General features: G+C 35.8%; 1 long non-coding RNA gene across 1 annotated transcript; it reads left to right on the top strand.

The window, feature by feature from the left end:
- Nucleotides 1–20,651: 20,651 nt before the first annotated feature.
- Nucleotides 20,652–21,172, top strand: LOC114414179. Its single transcript, XR_003667148.1, has 2 exons — nucleotides 20,652–20,772; nucleotides 20,879–21,172. It is a non-coding gene; the product is annotated as an uncharacterized LOC114414179 (long non-coding RNA).
- Nucleotides 21,173–21,715: the final 543 nt, after the last annotated feature.

Here is a 21,715-nt window from a genome sequence, read left to right as displayed (position 1 = left end):
TAAGTGGTACCATCCTGTACAAACGAAACCACGACATGACCCTCCTACGATGCGTAGATGCCAAAGAGGCAAACTTCATGATTGAGGAGATCCATGAGGGTTCCTTTGGGACACATGCCAATGGGCATGCTATGGCCAGAAAAATCCTTAGGGCCGGTTATTATTGGCTCACTATGGAAAGCGATTGCTGCGCTCATGTAAGGAAGTGTCATAAATGTCAGGCATACGCGGACAATGTCAATGTTCTGCCACATCCTCTGAACTTTATGTCCGCTCCTTGGCCTTTTTCCATGTGGGGAATAGATGTCATTGGGGCCATCGAACCCAAAGCGTCGAATGGTCACCGCTTCATTCTTGTGGCGATAGATTACTTCACCAAGTGGGTCGAAGCGGCTTCTTATACTAATGTCACGAGAAGTGTGGTAGTCAGATTCATAAAGAAGGAGCTGATTTGTCGATACGGACTCCCCAGGAAGATCATTACTGACAATGGCACCAATCTGAACAACAAGATGATGCAGGGAATGTGCGAGGATTTCAAGATCCAGCATCATAACTCCACCCCTTATCGGCCAAAGATGAATGGGGCTGTAGAGGCTGCGAATAAAAATATTAAGAAGATTGTTCAGAAGATGACAATGTCATACAAAGATTGGCATGAGATGTTGCCTTTCGCCCTACACGGATATAGAACCTCGGTACGAACTTCTACTGGGGCAACACCGTATTCCTTGGTTTATGGGATGGAAGCAGTGCTCCCATTTGAGGTAGAGGTTCCTTCTCAGAGGATAATAGCGGAGTCAGGCCTAAAAGAGTCAGAATGGGCTCAAGCACGCTACGACCAACTTAACCTTATTGAAGGTAAGCGTTTGGCAGCCATGAGCCATGGGCGTCTGTATTAATGAAGGATAAAGAACGCATTCGACAAGAAGGTACGCTCGTGCAAGTTCAACGAGGGGGACCTCGTGCTGAAGAAAATGTCCCACGCTGTTAAAGATAATCGAGGCAAGTGGGCCCCGAATTATGAAGGACCTTTTGTGGTGAAAAGAGCTTTTTCTGGGGGTTCTCTGATACTCACCCACATGGATGGCGAGGAGCTGCCCTCGCCCGTGAACTCCGATGTAGTTAAACGATATTACGCTTGAAGTCTGGGGCAATCGAGATGACCGTTGCATGTTTTTTATTTCTGAGTTTTTCTCGTTCTTCTTGGTTTCCTCTAGGGATTCCCATTCACTGTATTTGTCTCGTTTCTTTGAAAAGAAAAAATGGGCGAGGTTTTATTCCTCCATTTGGTTTCAAACTTTGTGTTTTAATTTGTTATAACCTGAGCCCTCTTCGCTCGGTTTATGGGGTGCCCCAAACGCTTATTTAAAATTGAATCTAACCATCCTTCACTAAAAAAATCATCATCGCATTAGAAACATTCATACATGCATATGCACATGCATATCTTGTGATAGCAAGGAGCAGAATCGTCTCAGGCCACGGTCAGAAGTCAAGACAAGTCGATGGCAGAAATCAACCAAGGTAAGACGATGACCGGTCACGATTGGCCGCATATTGTTTGTCTCCTGCTTGCAGGTACTTAGGGATGGAGGCAAATGGAGGATAGGGTCACGACCGACCAATCGTCACCCCTTCCCGGCGTTGGGCCAGCGGAGAACGTCGCTGCAAGGCAACCCAGTATCATTTGAATTCGCAGTATTTCACTACTATTGTTTGTTTTTAAATAAGTAATCGACTCCTAATTCTAACTTAAGTAGGTTCAAGTAGGCAAAACGCTAACCCATAAGAGGGGGGGAAGGCATGGTTAATGTATCCTAAAAAAAATAAGTACAGGTTAGCTCGCCTGGGCGAGCAACCCCTGTACGAAAATAAAAAAGGGTGGAGGGGGAACGTTTTCTTCACCCAAAACTCTTCCCCCTTACTTCAAAAACCCCCAAGCTCATGGGAACTACGAGAACAGCAGCCCCCAAGCTTCCATTGTTGAGTTTTTGCTTCCCTTTTCACGCTTTAATTCACTCCCCACAAGTAAGTGCAATTTCCCTTGGTTATTTGGCTCTCCATTGATATGTTTTGGTGCTTTGTTTGCTCATTTTTTGCAAAATTCGTGAAGCAATTCGCATCTGAATCCATGCTTGTTTTCTTGAGTTGAGGATTTGAATGAGAAGGCCTTAGGCCTATGTTGTATTCTGAAGCAATGGGGCATGTCACATTGCTCCCATTCTCTTGCAATTTATGTCCAAATGTGCGCCCACCAAGTGTTCGGTGAAATGCCCCAATGATATATGGGTATGATTTTGCAAAATTGGGATGGTGGGACTTTTTTTTATATATAGAGACAGCATAGGAGAGTCAAAATAGGTGCCCAAATGCAATTTCAAGTTTAGGAACCCAAACTTTCTAGCTTCAATACAAGAAGACATACTCATGGCTAGGAATCCAAAATTTGGTTTTAGAATTAGAAAGGCATGAAAATTAGGACTTGCTTGTGAGAGTTTTTGTCTGAATTTGGGCTGCCCCATATGTGATACTTTGCACCTAAGTAATATGAAAAATACCTTGCAATAGTATGTATATATAGGTAAATAAAAGGGGCATGAAATTCTTTGCAAAGGGTGAATGAATATTGAGGTCGCTTCCTAAATAAATGTATGATAGCACGGAATTCCCTTTTTGAATGCAAGTGTGTGCATAATGTAAATAGCTTGCCAATATGAATAAATGTGAGTGAAACAATAAAAATTTGTATGATATATATTTCAAACATATGTAGGTAGTTTGTAAATAGCAAATGTTTAGGATATAAATTAAGTGTGAGTTTTGACGCAATGCCTTGGGCGTGAGAATGTATGTTCTTTTCAAATGCGTATATGTATGACAATTAGAATGTGTTGGATGGCCTCTATGTTGATATAAATAGTAGGATATTCCACACATACGCGTTTGCATAAATAGGTTACATGAGTTCGTTCTAAAATCAGAGGAATTAGCATGACATTTTTTGCGTTAAGATAAGCATTATCTTGTAAAACTAACTTCTAAATGTTTGTTCTCGCAGGAAATGGCCCCGAGGAAGCTTGCCTCAAAGAGATCTAGGAAGGATAAAGCGGCTGAAGGAACCAGTTTCGCTCTCGAATATGACAGCCACCGTCTTAGGAGCGCTGAGCACCAGCAGCGCTTCGAGGCCATCAAGGGATGGTCATTTCTCCGGGAGCGACGCGTCCAGCTCAGGGACGACGAGTATACCGACTTCCAGGAGGAGGTAGTTCGCCGGCGGTGGGCATCACTGGTTACCCCCATGGCCAAGTTCGACACAGACATAGTCCTCGAATTTTATGCTAATGCTTGGCCTACAGAGGAGGGCGTGCGAGATATGCGATCCTGGGTGAGGGGTCAGTGGATCCCGTTTGATGCGGATGCTCTTAGCCAGTTCCTGGGATACCCTTTAGTGCTGGAGGAGGGCCAGGAATGCGAGTATGGTCAGAGGAGGAACCGGTCCGATGGGTTCGATGAGGAGGCCATCGCCCAGTTGCTATGTATACCGGGGCAGGATTTTGCCTGGACTGCTGCTGGAAGACGGGTGCGGATTGTTGACAAAGGCTCAAGCTGAATGTTTTGATGATGCCAAAGGATTACATGAATCATATGCTTCTCAAAGATTTACTCAAGACAACGCAATTAGAGATATTCAAGATGGATGATCAAGACAGTCTATAGAGTCTTAGAAAGGGTATATTAAATAGGAAGGGAATTCCAATTGAAGTAGCAAAAGGTTTGGCCAAGAATTTTAAGTTAAAAAGTCTTTTTCAACAAATTTACTCTCTGATAATCGATTACCAGAGGATGTAATCGATTACCAGTGGCCAAAACTGATTTACAACAGCTATTAAAATTTGAATTCAAAATTTGCACTGTGTAATCGATTACACATATATGGTAATCGATTACCAGCAGTTTCTGAACGTTTTAATTCAAATTTTAAAGCGTGTAATCAATTACACACATATTGTAATCGATTACCAGAGGAGTTTTTCAGAAAACATTCTCAACAGTCACATCCTTTTGTGTGGTTTTTGAATGGCTATCATAGGCCTATATATATGTGACTTGAGACACGATTTTGAGGAGAGTTTTCCAGAACAAAAAGGTCTTATCCTCTTAAAAAGCAAAATCGTTTTATCCTCTTAGAAAATTCCTTGGCCAAATTACTTGTGATTCAATAAGGAATTATTTAAGTGCTCAAATTGTTAAATCTATCTCTTTCAAGAGAGATTTCTTCTTCTCTTCTTCTTCATTTTGAAAAGGGATTAAGAGACCGAGGGTCTCTTGTTGAGAAAGAATTCTAAACACAAAGGAAGGGTTGTCCTTGTGTGTTTATAACTTGTAAAAGGAATTTACAAGATAGTGGAACTCTCAAGCGGGTTGCTTGGGGACTGGACGTAGGCACAAGGGTGTGGCCGAACCAGTATAAATCTGAGTTTGCATTTTCTCTTCCCTTAAACTCCTTTATTTATTATTGTTTTATATTTATATTCAAATTGTTCTATTTGAATCAATATTTAAGAAATTCATTATTAAGGGAATTTATAACTGGAATAGAAAGATAACTAGAATTTTTAATTGGGGAAATAAGTTGTGATATCTTAATTCAACCCCCCTTCTTAAGATATCTGAGGCCACTTGTCCAACAAGTGGTATCAGAGCTTCATTCTTGTATAAAGTTTAGAAGCTTCAAGAATTATGGCCTCATCAAACTACTTGTTTCCCGAGGGAAATTCTATAAATAGACCTCCCATCTTTAATGGAGTGGGTTACCACTACTGGAAAACCCGCATGCAAATCTTTATAGAGGCAATAGATTTAAATATTTGGGAAGCCATAGAACAAGGACCTTATGTTCCCTCTATAATAGCCAGAAGTGCAACAATAGAAAAACCTAGAGCAGATTGGACTGAGGAAGAAAGAAGATTAGTACAATATAATTTAAAGGCCAAAAATATTATTACATCTGCCTTAGGAATAGATGAATACTTTAGGGTTTCAAATTGTAAAAGTGCTAAGGATATGTGGGATACACTACAAGTAACACATGAAGGCACAACAGATGTTAAAAGATCTAGGATAAACACTTTAACTCGTGAATATGAACTTTTTAGGATGAATGTAAATGAAAGTATACAAGACATGCAAAAGAGGTTCACACACATAGTTAATCATCTTGCATCTCTAGGAAAAACTTTTCAAAATGAAGATCTAGTTAATAAAGTCTTAAGATGTCTTAATAGAGAATGGCAACCAAAAGTAACAGCCATCACAGAATCTCAAGATTTATCTAGTATGTCTCTTGCTACATTATTTGGAAAATTGCAGGAGCATGAAATGGAATTACTAAGATTAAATCAGCATGAAGAAACTGATAAGAATAAGAAAGGAATCGCTCTTAAAGCATCATCTGCAATCCAAGAAGACAGTGATAAAGAAGATTCAATTGACTTGGATAATGATGAAGATATTAGTCTGTTTGTAAAAAGATTCAACAAGTTCCTGAGAGTCAGAGGAAATCAAAAGCGACCCAATTTTAAACCTAAAAGAAAGACAGAAACTTCATCCTCTACTCTAAAATGCTTTGAGTGTAATCAACCTGGACATCTGAGGGTTGATTGTCCCATCTTCAAGAAAAAGATGGAGAAGTTTGAAAAGAAAAATATTAATGAAAAGAAATTGAAGAAAGCATACATTACATGGGATGAAAACGATATGGAATCTTCTGAAGATTCAGAAAATGAAGAAATAAATCTCTGCCTTATGGCAAAAAGTTATGAAAGTGATGAAGAGGTAAAATCTTCAAACAATTTATCTATTTCTTTTGATGAATTGCAAGATGCATTTGCTGAGTTGCATAAAGAGTCAATTAAACTTGCAAAGTTAGTTTCATCTTCAAAGAAAACAATTTCAAATTTAGAAAATGAAATTTCAAAATTAAAAAAAGAATTAGATCATCTTAGAAATGAAGTTTCAATTTCTAAACCAAATGAAAAAGTTCACATTTCTACAATTTCTGACAAGAAAATGCCAGATTCTTGCAATTGTTGTGAAAAGTATGAAAAAGAAATCAAAGAATTGAAAAACTCTCTTGCAAAATTCTGTTATAGTAAAAATAATTTAGATGTCATATTAGGAAAACAAAGACATGTCTCCAATAAGGCTGGATTAGGATATAAATTTGAAAAACAACAAAAATTTCATAAAAACTTCTCTACTTCCACACAAAAATATAATTCTAGTTCTATCACATGTTTTTACTATGGAAGAAAAGGGCATGGCACATCTACATGCTATTTTAGAAGAAATTGTAACAATATTAAAATGATTTGGGTCCCAAAAGGATCCTTTATTCATACTAACACACAAGGACCCAATAAAGTTTGGGTACCTAAGTTACAACCTTGATTTTGTAGGAACCCTTGAGGAAAAAGTGGTACATAGATAGCGGTTGCTCAAAACATATGACGGGAGACAAATCAAAATTCACACATATCTCTCCCAAGAAAAGCGGACATGTAACTTATGGTGACAACAATAAAGGTAGAATTCTTGGAGTTGGAAAAATAGGTACAAATGCTTCAACTTCCATTGAAAATGTTCTAGTTGTTGAAGGTCTTAAACACAGTCTGCTTAGTGTGAGTCAATTATGTGATAAAGGCTATCTGGTATCATTTGATTCTCAAAAGTGTGTCATTGAACATAAACATGATACGAATATAAAGCATATAGGGTTTAGAGTCAACAATGTTTACATGATAGACTTAAGTCAAAAACTAGATAATAATCAATGTTTTCTTAGTAAAGATGATGATCCATGGTTGTGGCATAAACGGATTGCACATATAAACATGGAACACTTAAATAAATTAATATCAAAATATTTAGTTGTTGGTTTACCAAAACTAAGATTTGAAAAAGATAGGCTATGTGATGCATGTCAAAAGGGAAAACAAACTAGAGTTTCCTTCAAATCTAAAAACATTGTTTCAACTACTCAACCCTTACAATTACTTCATATGGATTTGTTTGGTCCTTCCAGAATCATGAGTTTTGGAGGAAGTTACTATGCTCTTGTTATAGTTGATGACTATTCTAGATACACATGGACTCTTTTTATCACTCATAAGAATGATGCATTTCAAGCTTTTAGAAAACTTGCAAAAATCATTCAAAATAAGAAAAATCTCAAGATTATATCTATTAGGAGTGATCATGGGGGTGAGTTTGAAAATAAAGAATTTGAATTATTTTGTGATAAGCATGGGATTGAGCATAACTTTTCTGCACCAAGAACCCCTCAACAAAATGGTGTTGTTGAAAGGAAAAATAGATCTTTGGAAGAGATTGCTAGAACTTTATTAAATGATACTCCTCTTCCAAAATATTTTTGGGCTGAAGCCGTTAACACTGCATGCTACATTTTAAATAGGGCTTTAATAAGACCCATCTTAAAGAAAACTCCATATGAATTGTTCAATGGCAGAAAACCAAACATCTCACATCTTCATATCTTTGGTTGTAAATGTTTTGTATTGAATAATGGAAAAGATAACTTAGGAAAATTTGATGCTAAGTCAGATGAAGGTATTTTCCTTGGATATTCTCTGCATAGTAAAGCTTATAGAATATATAATAAAAGAACAATGACAATTGAAGAGTCTATACATGTTTCCTTTGATGAGTCTAATGCCATTCTTCCAAGGAAGGATTTTTTAGATGATATTTCAGATTCCTTAGAAGATACACATATTCATGGAAATGACTCTAAAGAAAAAGATGAAGGAAGCAATGAAGATTCTCAAGTTAATGGAGATAGAGCAAATAATGAACTTCCTAGAGAATGGAAAGCCTCAAGAGATCATCCCCTCGACAACATTATTGGTGATATATCAAAAGGGGTAACAACTAGACATTCTCTTAAAGATTTATGCAATAATATGGATTTTGTATCTATGATTGAACCTAAAAATATAAAAGAAGCCATAATAGATGATAACTGGATCATTGTCATGCAAGAAGAACTGAATCAATTTGAAAGAAATAATGTGTGGAAACTAGTAGAAAAACCTGAAAATTATCTTGTCATAGGAACAAAATGGGTTTTTAGAAATAAATTAGATGAACATGGCATAATTATTAGAAATAAGGCTAGGTTAGTAGCAAAATGGTATAATCAAGAAGAGGGAATAGACTATGAAGAAACATATGCTCCAGTTGCAAGATTAGAAGCCATTAGAATGCTCTTAGCATATGCATCCATAATGAATTTTAAACTCTATCAAATGGATGTTAAAAGTGCTTTTCTAAATGGTTTAATTCAAGAAGAAGTATATGTTGAACAACCCCCAGGCTTTGAAATCCCGGATAAACCAAATCATGTTTATAAATTGCAAAAGGCTCTTTATGGTTTGAAACAAGCCCCTAGGGCTTGGTATGAACGCTTAAGTAATTTTCTTCTAGAAAAAGAATTCTCTAGAGGTAAAGTGGATACCACATTGTTCATAAAGAGAAAGCATAATCATATTTTGTTGGTTCAAATATATGTTGATGATATAATTTTTGGATCCACTAATGATTCATTGTGCAAGGAGTTTTCCCTTGATATGAAAAGTGAATTTGAAATGTCAATGATGGGAGAACTAAAGTACTTCCTGGGATTACAAATCAAGCAAACTCAAGAAGGTATATTCATCAATCAAGCCAAGTACTGCAAGGAATTAATCAAAAGATTTGGGATGGAAAGTGCAAAACACATGGCTACACCGATGAGCACTAGCTGTTACTTAGATAAAGATGAATATGGTCAATCTATAGACATGAAACAATATCGAGGTATGATCGGATCTCTTCTCTATTTATCCGCTAGTAGACCTGATATTATGTTTAGTGTATGCATGTGTGCTAGGTTTCAATCCAACCCCAAACAATCACATTTGAGTGCAGTTAAGAGAATCATGAGATATTTATTAGGTACAATAAATTTAGGATTATGGTATCCTAAGAACTCAACATGTAACTTAATAGGATATTCTGATTCTGACTTTGCCGGATCTAAAACTGATAGAAAAAGCACAAGTGGAACTTGTCAATTCATTGGATCCGCTCTTGTCTCATGGCATAGTAAGAAACAAAACAGTGTTGCTTTATCCACTGCTGAAGCGGAATATATTTCTGCCGGCAGTTGTTGTGCACAGATTTTATGGATGAAGCAACAATTATCTGACTATGGCATCCTTCTTGATTGTATACCAATTAGGTGTGACAATACTAGTGCCATAAATCTATCCAAAAACCCTGTTCAACACTCTAGAACCAAACATATAGAAATTAGGCACCATTTTCTTAGAGATCATGTCCTAAAGGGAGATTGTATATTAGAGTTTGTTGATACAAAGAATCAGCTTGCTGATATCTTTACAAAACCTCTCCCAAAAGAAATATTCTTTTCAATAAGAAGAGAATTAGGCCTTTTAGATCTTAGCGATTTGGATAGGTAATTTTTATTTTATTTATTTATTTATTTATGATTGATTGTGTTTTTGATTGAGTATGACGCTTGTGTTGTTTAATTTAATTTACTTTTTGTTAGTATAATTAATTATTAAGATAGTATAAGTTCTTTTTTTTTACTTAGAAATAAGTTTCTCTTTTAGGAAAAGGCTATTTTATGTTCTGGTAATCGATTACATGAATACTGTAATCGATTACACTAGAACAGATGGCCTGTAATCGATTACAGTATTCATGTAATCGATTACCAGTAGGCTGCCTCGTCCTATAATCGATTACCATTACTTGTAATCGATTACCACGCGTCCTGCTCTATAAATATCACATTTTCCAGAAATCCCTGCGCAGCCCCTTTTCTCTTACGACGTTCCTCCATTCCCAAACCTCCAAATCACTCATTTCTTCATCAAATCAACTCCCATAAATTGCAATCTTCTTCTTTTTCATTTTTCTTTTGATTTCACCGATTAAAATCTGCAAAAACTCCCTCAAATGGCAGAATCGTCAAAGAAACGAAAGGGTTCTTCCGCCTCCGCTTCAGCTTCAAGAGCTCATCGTTCTGGAGCCACTAGCGCATCCACAACACCAATCCCACCCTCATTGTCCTCTTCCCCAGTGTTTTCTTCCGACGAACAGTAGAAACGGTACTCCAATCTTTTCTCATCTCGTTCCATTATCGACCCTAAGTTTATTGATATGGAATTCTTTTCTGCTGAAACCTTTGATTGCATTCAAGCCTTTCAGAACTTAGGTCTTCTACCTTTTATGTCATTACAATTGCCTATTTATCCTGAATTGGTTAAAGCTTTTTATTGTAATCTTGAAATTCAGGACAACACTCTGATTTCTGAAGTTTTTGGGATAAAAATGGTCATTGACCAGTCCCTTTTCCATGACTTAACCAAATTACCCAGTGACGGTGTACCATTTGAAGGTACACTGAATGACGACTGGAAGTTTGATTTCTCTGCCCATGATGCCCGCCAGTTGGTTTGCACCAACAATGCGGATATGACCGGACGTCTTCTTGTCGGGTCATTGGCTTTTGAAAGCCGCATCCTTCACTATTTAATTGTGCGTATTATGCTTCCATGGTCTTCCAACCTTGCCCAGGTTTCTGAGGAAGATCTAATTATCATGTGGGTCTTTTATACAGGGCGTCAACTTGACTGGGCACACTTAGTCTGATATCGCATGCATAAGGCATTGTGATTAAATGCTCCACTACCATATCCACAGCTTGTCACTCTCTTTTTCCGCCATTTTCAAATTCCTCTTGATTCTGAACCTTATGTTCCAATCAAGCGATCTTTTTTAATTGGTGCTGCTGTGATTGCTTCTTTTGGTTACCGCAAAGAGCGTGATGGCTCTTGGGTCAAAAAGGGTGTTCCACCTGCTGATGATGAAGGCCACATACCAGTTGAAGATAATTCCACTCTTCTTCAAAGGCTTATGGACAAGTTTGATGGACTTCAGAATTTTGTTGGTGACAAGTTTGACGCCATGGAATTGCAAGTTGACATGCGGTTCGATGCTATGGAATCAAGGATCACTAGGGTTGAAGAAGATGTCTCCTTCATCCGCACTTGCTTTGATCCACCACCACCGCCTCCTTCATCCTCTTAGATTATATGCTATTATTCTAACTTAGTTTTATTAGTGGTCAAATATTATTAGTACTTTGCTTTATCGCCGTGTATTTGGCTTTTTGTTCTAGTTATCGCAGTCTTGCACTATTATTATAATTCTCGCTTTTGTTTTGGTTAATTATGACGCTGTATGGATTTATTTCGATTTACTGGTTGGCTTTGTTTGGATATTTATTGTGTTAATGTTTGGATATTGATTGTTTTGATCTAGTTCTTTTTGATGTTGCCAAAGGGGGAGAGAACTTGGGAGAGCACATATGGGTTAGAAATCAATTAGGCATACATGCCAAAAGATAGGGGGAGTAAAGGGTTGTGTGAACGTGCTATCATCTTGTATATAGCTTGTCTTGATTTCAGGTATTGTCATCATGAAAAGGGGGAGATTGTAGACAAAGGCTCAAGCTGAATGTTTTGATGATGCCAAAGGATTACATGAATCATATGCTTCTCAAAGATTTACTCAAGACAAAGCAATTAGAGATATTCAAGATGGATGATCAAGACAGTCTATAGAGTCTTAGAAAGGGTATATTAAATAGGAAGGGAATTCCAATTGAAGTAGCAAAAGGTTTGGCCAAGAATTTTAAGTTAAAAAGTCTTTTTCAACAAATTTACTCTTTGGTAATCGATTACCAGAGGATGTAATCGATTACCAGTGGCCAAAACTGATTTACAACAGCTATTAAAATTTGAATTCAAAATTTGCACTGTGTAATCGATTACACATATATGGTAATCGATTACCAGCAGTTTCTGAACGTTTTAATTCAAATTTTAAAGCGTGTAATCAATTACACACATATTGTAATCGATTACCAGAGGAGTTTTTCAGAAAACATTCTCAACAGTCACATCCTTTTGTGTGGTTCTTGAATGGCTATCATAGGCCTATATATATGTGACTTGAGACATGATTTTGAGGAGAGTTTTCCAGAACAAAAAGGTCTTATCCTCTTAAAAAACAAAATCATTTTATCCTCTTACAAAATTCCTTGGCCAAATTACTTGTGATTCAATAAGGAATTATTTAAGTGCTCAAATTGTTAAATCTATCTCTTTCAAGAGAGATTTCTTCTTCTCTTCTTCTTCATTCTGAAAAGGGATTAAGAGATCGAGGGTCTCTTGTTGAGAAAGAATTCTAAACACAAAGGAAGGGTTGTCCTTGTGTGTTTAGAACTTGTAAAAGGAATTTACAAGATAGTGGAACTCTCAAGCGGGTTGCTTGGGGACTGGACGTAGGCACAAGGGTGTGGCCGAACCAGTATAAATCTGAGTTTGCATTTTCTCTTCCCTTAAACTCCTTTATTTATTATTGTTTTATATTTATATTCAAATTGTTCTATTTGAATCAATATTTAAGAAATTCATTATTAAGGGAATTTATAACTGGAATAGAAAGATAACTAGAATTTTTAATTGGGGAAATAAGTTGTGATATCTTAATTCAACCCCCCCCCCCTTCTTAAGATATCTGAGGCCACTTGTCCAACACGGATCATGCGCACCAACATGACCACCCTGACTCAGATTTGGATGACTTTGCTGCTCAGCAACATCTATCCCAGCGATCATAATTCCGACCTCCCCCTGCCGAAGTGTCAGCTGGTGTACGCCATCCTGACCCGGATGAGCATTCACGTGGCTCAGTTAATCGTTGATGCCATCTATCTATTTGCAGGTATGGCGCCTACCAGGCACCCTCTGGACCCGGATAAGTCCAACAGGGCCCTGGGATTTCCCGCCTTGATCACAGGACTCTGCCAGTCGTTCGGAGTCCCCGTCACACCTAGCAAGGTGATTCGGCCGCCCATCACCCGAGCTTTTATTGAGAAGTATTGCACACAGACACAGGCCCAGGGGGATGCTCTGCAGGCCGCAGACACATCGCCACCTCATCAGGCTGGCCCAGCTGGATCATTTGATACGGAGCAGTATTTGCGGCATTTGGTTCGCCAGCAGGCGGCCAACCACCGGGCGCATGTACAGACCCATGATTGTCTTTACCAGTTGAACCTCAGCCTGCAGAGCCAGGGTTTTACTTCTTTTTGGTGTCCCGCTCCAGATCAGTTCAGGGCAGAGGTCGCATGGCCCGGAGATTGGCCTGAGGCCCAGGCAGGAGAGGCACCAGCAGAGGCTCCCGACGAGGCAGATGAGGCCCATGAGGACGAGGAGATGACCGATTTACTTGATTTCTTAGGAGGGAGCGGAGCCACATGATTGGGAGATCCCTTGATCCGTATTTCTTTTTGTTTCCATTTTTTTCCTGTTACATATCATCTTATTTTTGTTTGACTAAGGGACTAACGTTTGTTTCGTGTTGATTGACTTTTGTTTTGTACATACATATCGTTTGAGTTGTTACGTCAGTACTTGTTTCATTGTTGTCAATAATGTTTGTAGAAATTCCGGAATCGCGTAGAATTTTTTATTTTAGGAACGTTGTCCTAAAAATAAAATGAACCAAAATCATGATAAAAAGGGAGAGAAGTGTAGTGAATAAATGTCTGCGTATATAAAGAAAAAGGAAAATGTGCATAGAAGGGTTTTTATAAAAAATACGTGTAGAGGGATTCTTGTGTGTGTGAACGAGTATATATAAAGAAACTTTTGTATGAACCATAAGTGTGTGTTGGAGAAAAACAAAAAAGATCTTTGAATGTAAATAGGGTTTGACCGTGTGACGTAAAGAAAGAGAGTTCCAATGCGTATACAGAAAAAGTAAGAGTGTAGATATACAAAAGAATATTTCTTCATAAAGGACCACAGGTGTATAATTTTGGGAATATATAAAAATGAAACAAAAAGGAAAAAGAAAGAAAAACCGTGAAGGTCGACATGTTATAGTTAAGAAGTATAAATCATTCGTAAAGAGCAAACGTATCTTCTGGAAACAAGGGACTGATGCTAAGAGTTTATTTTCCGGAATAAACCGAGATAAGAATGGATGAATTCATTGAACTGATGAAAGAACATAATTTGGAAACATTGGGTCTGTCTGTGTAAATTCCCAACCGTAGTATCACAATGCCATAAACAGGATGCTTGAGTGCCCACCTGGCTGTAGCCATGACTATTTTTGCACGTTGTTTTCAAATCATCATTGTCACGCGTGCCTTGTGGAGTAATATGGAAGTTCGGCCCGAAATCGACACCTTGACACCCAAATTTGTTTCGCCCCAGATATCAAGATTGGGTTCCCACGATAAAAGACCCCATTGAAACACAACCTTAGACCTTTTTGAACCTTGGCCAATAAAAAAGAATCCTCATTCCTTCCCAGAAGCAAAGGACAGCGGAATCTCCTCAAGGGAGAGCGAATAGAATGCTAAAACCCGATTTCCCAAAGAAAGGGATGGGGAAGGAGAAGTGAAAAGAAAGAAAAGGAAGAAATGGAAAGAAAGAAAAAGATGAAAATAAAGAAAAGAACAAAAGAAAGGAAAGAAGGATTCCCGATCAAAGATCAAAAGGAAGTAAAAAGGGAAAAGAGGCAATTCTCGATCAATGAAAGAAAGAGAACGAAAGATCTTCAGACCAGATAAATTTTCAGCAAGGTAAGGGACTGCCGACAAAGGAAAACCCATTTTTGGTGTCTCTTCCCTTCAGATTTCCATTCAAGGTCGTTCTCAACTGGCGATATCCCACCCCACCTGAACAAAGAGGAAAAGACCGAAACACCCAGCTTCCTCTCCAAAAACACTACCCTCGAGAAAATCCTATTGGTCCATGAATGTCATTGCCTAGCGCTGTTCGCCAATTCTCCATTCTCCACTTTTATCCGGAGCCCCATGAATGTTATTGCCTAGCGTTGTTCATGCATCCTCCACCTTCGAGTCTGGAGCCCCGCGAATTTATGCGTAGCGCTGTTCGCCAATTCTCCATTCTCCACTTTTATTCGGAGACCCATGAATGTCATTGCCTTGCATTGTTCATGTGTCCTCCACCTTCGAGTCTGGAGCCCTATGAATGTCATTGCCTAGCATTGTTCGCCAATTCTCCATTCTCCACTTTTATCCGGAGCCCCATGAATGTCATTGCCTAGCGCTGTTCATGTGTCCTCCACCTTCGAGTTTGGAGCCCCGCGAATGTCATTGCCTAGAGTTGTTCGCCAATTCTCCATTCTCCACTTTTTCGGAGCCCCATGAATGTTATTGCCTAGCGCTTTTCATGCATCCTCCACCTTCAAGTCTGGAGCCCCGCGAAGTTATGCGTAGCGCTGTTCGCCAATTCTCCATTCTCCACTTTTTCGGAGCCCCATGAATGTTATTGCCTAGCGTTGTTCATGCATCCTCCACCTTCGAGTCTGGAGCCCCGCGAAGTTATGCGTAGCGCTGTTCGCCAATGCTCCATTCTCCACTTTTTTCGGAGCCCCATGAATGTTATTGCCCAGCACTGTTCATGCATCCTCCACCTTCGAGTCTGGAGCCCCGCGAAGTTATGCGTAGCGCTGTTCGCCAATTCTCCATTCTCCACTTTTATTCGGAGATCCATGAATTCATTGCCTAGCGCTGTTTATGTGTCCTCCGTTATCAAGCGCGTAGCCTCTGGTGACTGGGAAATATGTTTTTCTGTTATTTTCCGGATCGGTTCCTTCGCCAAACATGTGTATATGTGTATATGTATATTATATTCGTTGTTCTTGTTGTTGTTTGTATTTTGTTTTGTGTTGTGTAGAAGAAAAAAGAAGGAGTAGAGACAAGAGTCGTCATCACGGAAAGGGCAGGACGGACAAAATCAGTGTCTTATCTTTGCTTTCCTCTTATCTCCGATGAGAGGTAAGTAAAGAGGGGCAACTGTCATACCCTAATTTCGTCCGGGGGTTATTATTTGATGATATACAACCTTTGATTGGCTGCTTCGAGATACTTGGCACCCTTTGTTGTACAATATGTGAAGTCCTGAGACGTGCCGAAAATCGAAAGGAAGCAGGCTTACGCGATCCATGAAAATTCCGTAATGTGACGGAAATCGAAAGGAGGTAATTTTCGCAATCCGTGAGTTTTCGTAACTTCTTCGAAAGCTAAAAAAGGAATAAATACATAATCCGTAAGGATTCGTAACCTTGCGGAAGGAAAATAAGTATCGTTACGAAATTCGTAAAGTTTCGTAACATTACGGAAAAAGAATTACCAAAAAAGGTAAAGCGAGGGTGCATTTAGTAAAAATGGGTGTACAAATAGCAATCAGGCCCACTTGGGCCTTCCAGATTCTTCCTCCAGAAGGTTGTTGCTTCTGGAGGAAACAACCTTGCTCGCCTGGGCGAGCTGGGTGGCAAGCTCCTCCCCTATTTTGCTATAAATAGGGGGAGGAGTGAAGGGAGAAGGGGTTCAGCCTTCTTGGCACTTCTTATTCTCTCGAAATTGCTGAGGAAAATTATTTCCGTGAAGAAAATCCAAGCCGAGGCGCTTCCGTAACGTTTCCGTGAGTAATTACGCGAAGATTCTCGACCGTTCTTCAACATTCATCGTTCGTTCTTCGTTTTCTTCAGTCTTCAACAGGTAAGTACCTCAAACCAAGCTTTTCAATTCATTCTATGTACCCGTGGTGGTCCACATTTTGTTTCATGTATTTTTATTCTCGTTTTCATTCGCTTTCTATACCCCCTTTTGACGTGCTTCACTCATTTATTTAAGTTGTTTCTCGCCTAAATCTAAAAATAAAATAAATTTCCACCGATCATTTGAATTGTATCATCTGCTAATTTCTGTTAAAAAGAATTTCGACCGTTCGGTCGTGCTGTAACCACGTTGGAAATAAAAAAAAGAGGTAAAATAATAATATAATAATAAAAAAAATACCTTTAGTAAAATAAAGCGAAAAATCAATCAGACGTTTTCTCTTTGGGATTTCTCATTCTTAATTGAATTAACTAATAACTAAAGTGAAACTAAGGCTAAAATCAACTCGCCTAGTCGAGCTCGTCCACAAAAAATAGGGTTTTGAAAGTTTATCATTTCAGTTTCTTACCAAGTAAAATGGATCATTTTTAAGGTCCAACGCCTTAAAATGATCACCTTTCAAGTAAAAAGAATCACTTGATTCACGCATAAGAAAGAACTACGTAGGTCTGATTTCCTCTTTGATGGAGGGTACGTAGGAGCAAGAGCCCCACTTTTTTCGACCTCAAAAAATAAAAAGAAATAAAAGGTAAGATAACACAAATTCACAATTCTAAACAATAGGTTGTTGTCCTTTGAGACAAACGTGAGAGGTGCTAATACCTTCCTCAAACGTAAATACAACTCCCGAACTTAGAATTTTCATTTTGACCGGTTTCCTTCGGTTTTTCCGACGTTTTCCACAAATAAACGTTGGTGGCGACTCCGCGCATCTTTCCTCCTTTGGAAAGCACACCCGTGAGCCTCGCCTCGCCTCGCCTCGCACGCCCGCTAAAGGGCACGTTGCGACATTAACGATCTCATGTTAACATTGGTTTTTTCAATAACTGATGTTAATCGTACGATGTTAAATCTAAAAATTCTAGTAGTGTAAATTATGTCGGTGGATTTGTACCATACTTAAACAATATTGACAAACCAATACATAATAGGTTAAGAAAGAATCCTCCTTCTAGGTCTGATATTCACACCCAGGTTGTTAAGGATATTAAGCTCAAAGTCCAATCCATAAAGTGTCTGTATCTCCCAATTTCGCAAGCATTTAAAATTGTTGAAACATAAACATCTGGTATAAGTTATGATGATATCCTCAAACAAAGAGTCAATACCCAAGAAAATGTCATGGCATACACATCAAAGCATTCGAATTCTGCATAACAAAAATATTCAACGGTTAAAAAAAAAAGTTTGTCATTGTTTTGTGCATTTCAAAATTTCAATCTGATTTGTTAAACCAAAACTTTGTTGAAATTTTGAAATGCACAAAACAATTACTTTAGTTTACGATGTTGTGTTATACTATTTCTGACCTATGGTGAAGGAGAAACGGTTTGCAAGATCCTAACTATGATTTTTATTAAAAAAATACTACTTTTTCTGCTCATTTCTATTTTTTAAAATATAATATCTAAATTAAATTAGATAAGAATCTCCTCTGTTTTAATATGTAACAAACTTACCCTTTGCCATAAAATAAATTCAAATAAGTTATAAATAACTTTTACAACGGCACTCTTATTACAGTTAAAAAAAAAAAAAACAATGAACTTCACTTTTATTATAAAATTAGGAAGCTTTTTTTTGTTTTGTTGTTAGAATGAGGACCAAACGAAAGGTTTTGAACGTTAAGTGTAATATATGACTGTCCTATAACATGAGCTTTTGACTATTTAGATTTTCTTTTATTAAAAATTATGTTAAAACATAGTATTTTATCAATTAAATAATATAGTTTGTTTTTATTTTTTTTATAATTTAAATAAATTAGTTTTAGATGTGATGTGTTTTCTCTATATATGATGTAAGTTTATTGCAAGAAAATTTCTATTTTTTCACATTAATACGATATTTATAATAGTACACTAACATTTAATCTCTATCATAATCCAAAACTATATGCCCGTTTTAGAGATTTTATATATTTTGAAAAAGTTTTCTTTAAGCATATGTACTCGTGTTAGAAGTTTTAACGCATGAATGAACAATATCTTCAAAACATATGAGCAGACTCAATTTTTTAAGTGTTTAGACAATATTATATTTTTCAATATTTGGATTTTAATAAAACATGTATTGTTAATTATTGGTAATATTAAATTAACATGCATTTAATTTGACTTGCGATAAATGAATTTTTTTTAATGTTTGATAAAGAGAAAATGATAAATAAACTTGTGAGACATATAAATTGAAAACTTTAAAAGATATAACAATGATGTCATATAAATTTAGTGAAAAAATAAGAAATATCTAATTATAAACTATTTTAACAAAATAATTTTAATGTGCAGTTCATCGTTATAGAAGCAAGAATTAAATAAAAGACTCATAAGCGAAACTTACCTTTTGTATATTGTTTACGCTAAGAGTTATATGATTTCTATCAAATTAAAAAGCATGAATTAAATCAGTTATAATATTGACTTTTTTGGGAGGGGATTGACTATATGATTTAACAAATGGTGAAATTTTTTTAGTTATTAGTAACATAAAAATATGGTAATACTCTATAGTAACAGGCCAACACATTAATAAAAATGGGGATATGGAATATTTTTAAATTTTTCCCATTGACAAAAATTAATAAATAACCTTTAATTCTCAAACTACAATTATTTATAAAATTTTAAAATAATAATAATAATATATTATAAAAATAAATATTACTAAAATATTTTATCTGAGAAAACAAAAAATACAGTGTGATAAAATAATACATGTAACAAAAAGGATAAGATAGAAAATGTAATATAGAAAAATAATTATATAAATAATATACTTCTAAAAATTAAGAACCTAGCTAAAGTCAGCAGCAGATCGAGGACCCAGTAGAGGAACTGTTGAGTTTATATTCGGAATTATTTATATCGTTATTTGAAATCAATTAATGAGTTTTAATAAGTAAACAAAAATATCTAACTAATCTCCTTTTATTGTATTCATATGAAAATTCAAAATTTAACAGTGTCATCATGTCAATTTGTTGAGATCAAACTCATGGGAAACTATTTGTAAGTCTCGGTAGTTGACACTTATAGTAATTAGTAAGCAATAACTCTGACAGGGTTTTATGTGCATTCTAATTTCACAAAATTATATAATAGAGATAAAAAGAAAATTTTGTGATAAAATGATTATTCAGGGTGGATAAGAAATTAAAATAAATAAATAATTTTCTACAAATATTATTAAAAGTTATTTTATAAAAAAATATAACTTAAAAACAAATCAATGATAGCTAAGCCAGCAGAAGACCCAGAAGAGGCATTGTTGACTCTAGGTACTAACTTATTTATATTATTATGTAAAACATTGAATTATAATATGTACATTAAAATATACTCTATTCCAGTTATTATATATATATATATATATATATATATATATATATGTGTGTGTCTTTAATATATTAAGTCTTTATATCAGAATAATTATTGTAATATTAAAAAATTAACATTGTATGTTATATTTATTCTTTTATTGCACCTTTATTAACAATCTAATCATACAATTGACTATTGACTTAACATTATTATTATTATTATTATTATTATTATTATTATTATTATTATTATGTATCAGAATTATTATTGAAATTTTTCATTATTGAAATATTAAAAAATTAACATTGTATGTTATATTTATACTTATATTGCATCTTTATTAAGAATATAATCATACAATTGACTATTGACCTGTAACTCACATAATTGACCATTGACCTAACCGTGTAATTTTTATTTTTTAACATTTCATAGACGTTTTCATTGCACTGATACAGTTTATATCTTGTTCCTGATAAACTACTTAGTCTATATATAGACAAATATTTATGTTTTAGTACACAACTAAGCATTAAGAATAAACCTCGTTGTGGGTGATACTATAGTTGTTAGAGATGGCTAAGCTTTCTTTCGCACAAATATTTATGGTTACCCTTATCATTTTAGGTTTGCCAATTTCTTAATTTCTATAATTGTACATGAAAAAGCTTTATGTTTATGGTTACCCTTTTCACTGTTCAATAATTTTCCTAATCAAGCTTTATGTTTTCAGTTATTTCAAAGACAAGCGAAGCGGATAGATGTCAGAAAGTGATACAGCCAAGCAACTGCAATCTTGGAAAATGTCAGGCGGATTGCAGCTTCCAATATCGAGACTATCGCGGCATTGGAAAGTGTATTGGCGGCAGTAATGCAACTTTTCAATGTGTTTGCTTCTATGACTGTGGAGCTCCATCAAGTTTAGTGTAAACTTATAGAGTGATAATATATATCTACTCTATTTTAGAGCCTACAACCTTTTTGATTAAATAATTAGTTTATGAAACTTTTATTCACATTTAAATAATCTTCTTCTAATCAAATAGGTTTATTTTCAGGGTAAGGAAATACTTTCAACCTCGAATTTATTTTCAAGTCAGATATGAAACTCTAAACCTTTATTTATAAAGGACCCAAATTCTAAAAAGTATTTAATATTTGATTAAAAATTAAAAAATATATTTTGAATGATCCTCATAAATTCATAAATTAATAATAATGGTGTCTTTTTTTAAAAAAATAGTGATTATAATTTTAAACAAACATAATTACTAATTTTTTATTTAACTAATGTATTTTAACTGAAAAGACAGATTGAATTTGTAATATATAATTAATGTTTAATTATTACCTAACAAATTCTTGAGAAAACACAAACAACATTAAATCCAGCATGACTGAGTATCATATAGTCTTATTGTTATTTTAAAGGATTGAAGCTTTTTGAATCAAAAATTATAATTATAATTGTTAAAAAACATATGAGTACACTAAAATCTTTAAATCTTTCCACAATAATATATTTTTCAATATCTTCATTTTAAAAATATATATAGTATTGATTATTGGT

This window comes from Glycine soja, chromosome 6 (genome assembly GCF_004193775.1).
Source record: "Glycine soja cultivar W05 chromosome 6, ASM419377v2, whole genome shotgun sequence".
NCBI lineage: Eukaryota > Viridiplantae > Streptophyta > Magnoliopsida > Fabales > Fabaceae > Glycine > Glycine soja.
Note: the sequence above shows the minus strand (reverse complement) of the source record. Positions and strands in the feature narration are given on the sequence as shown.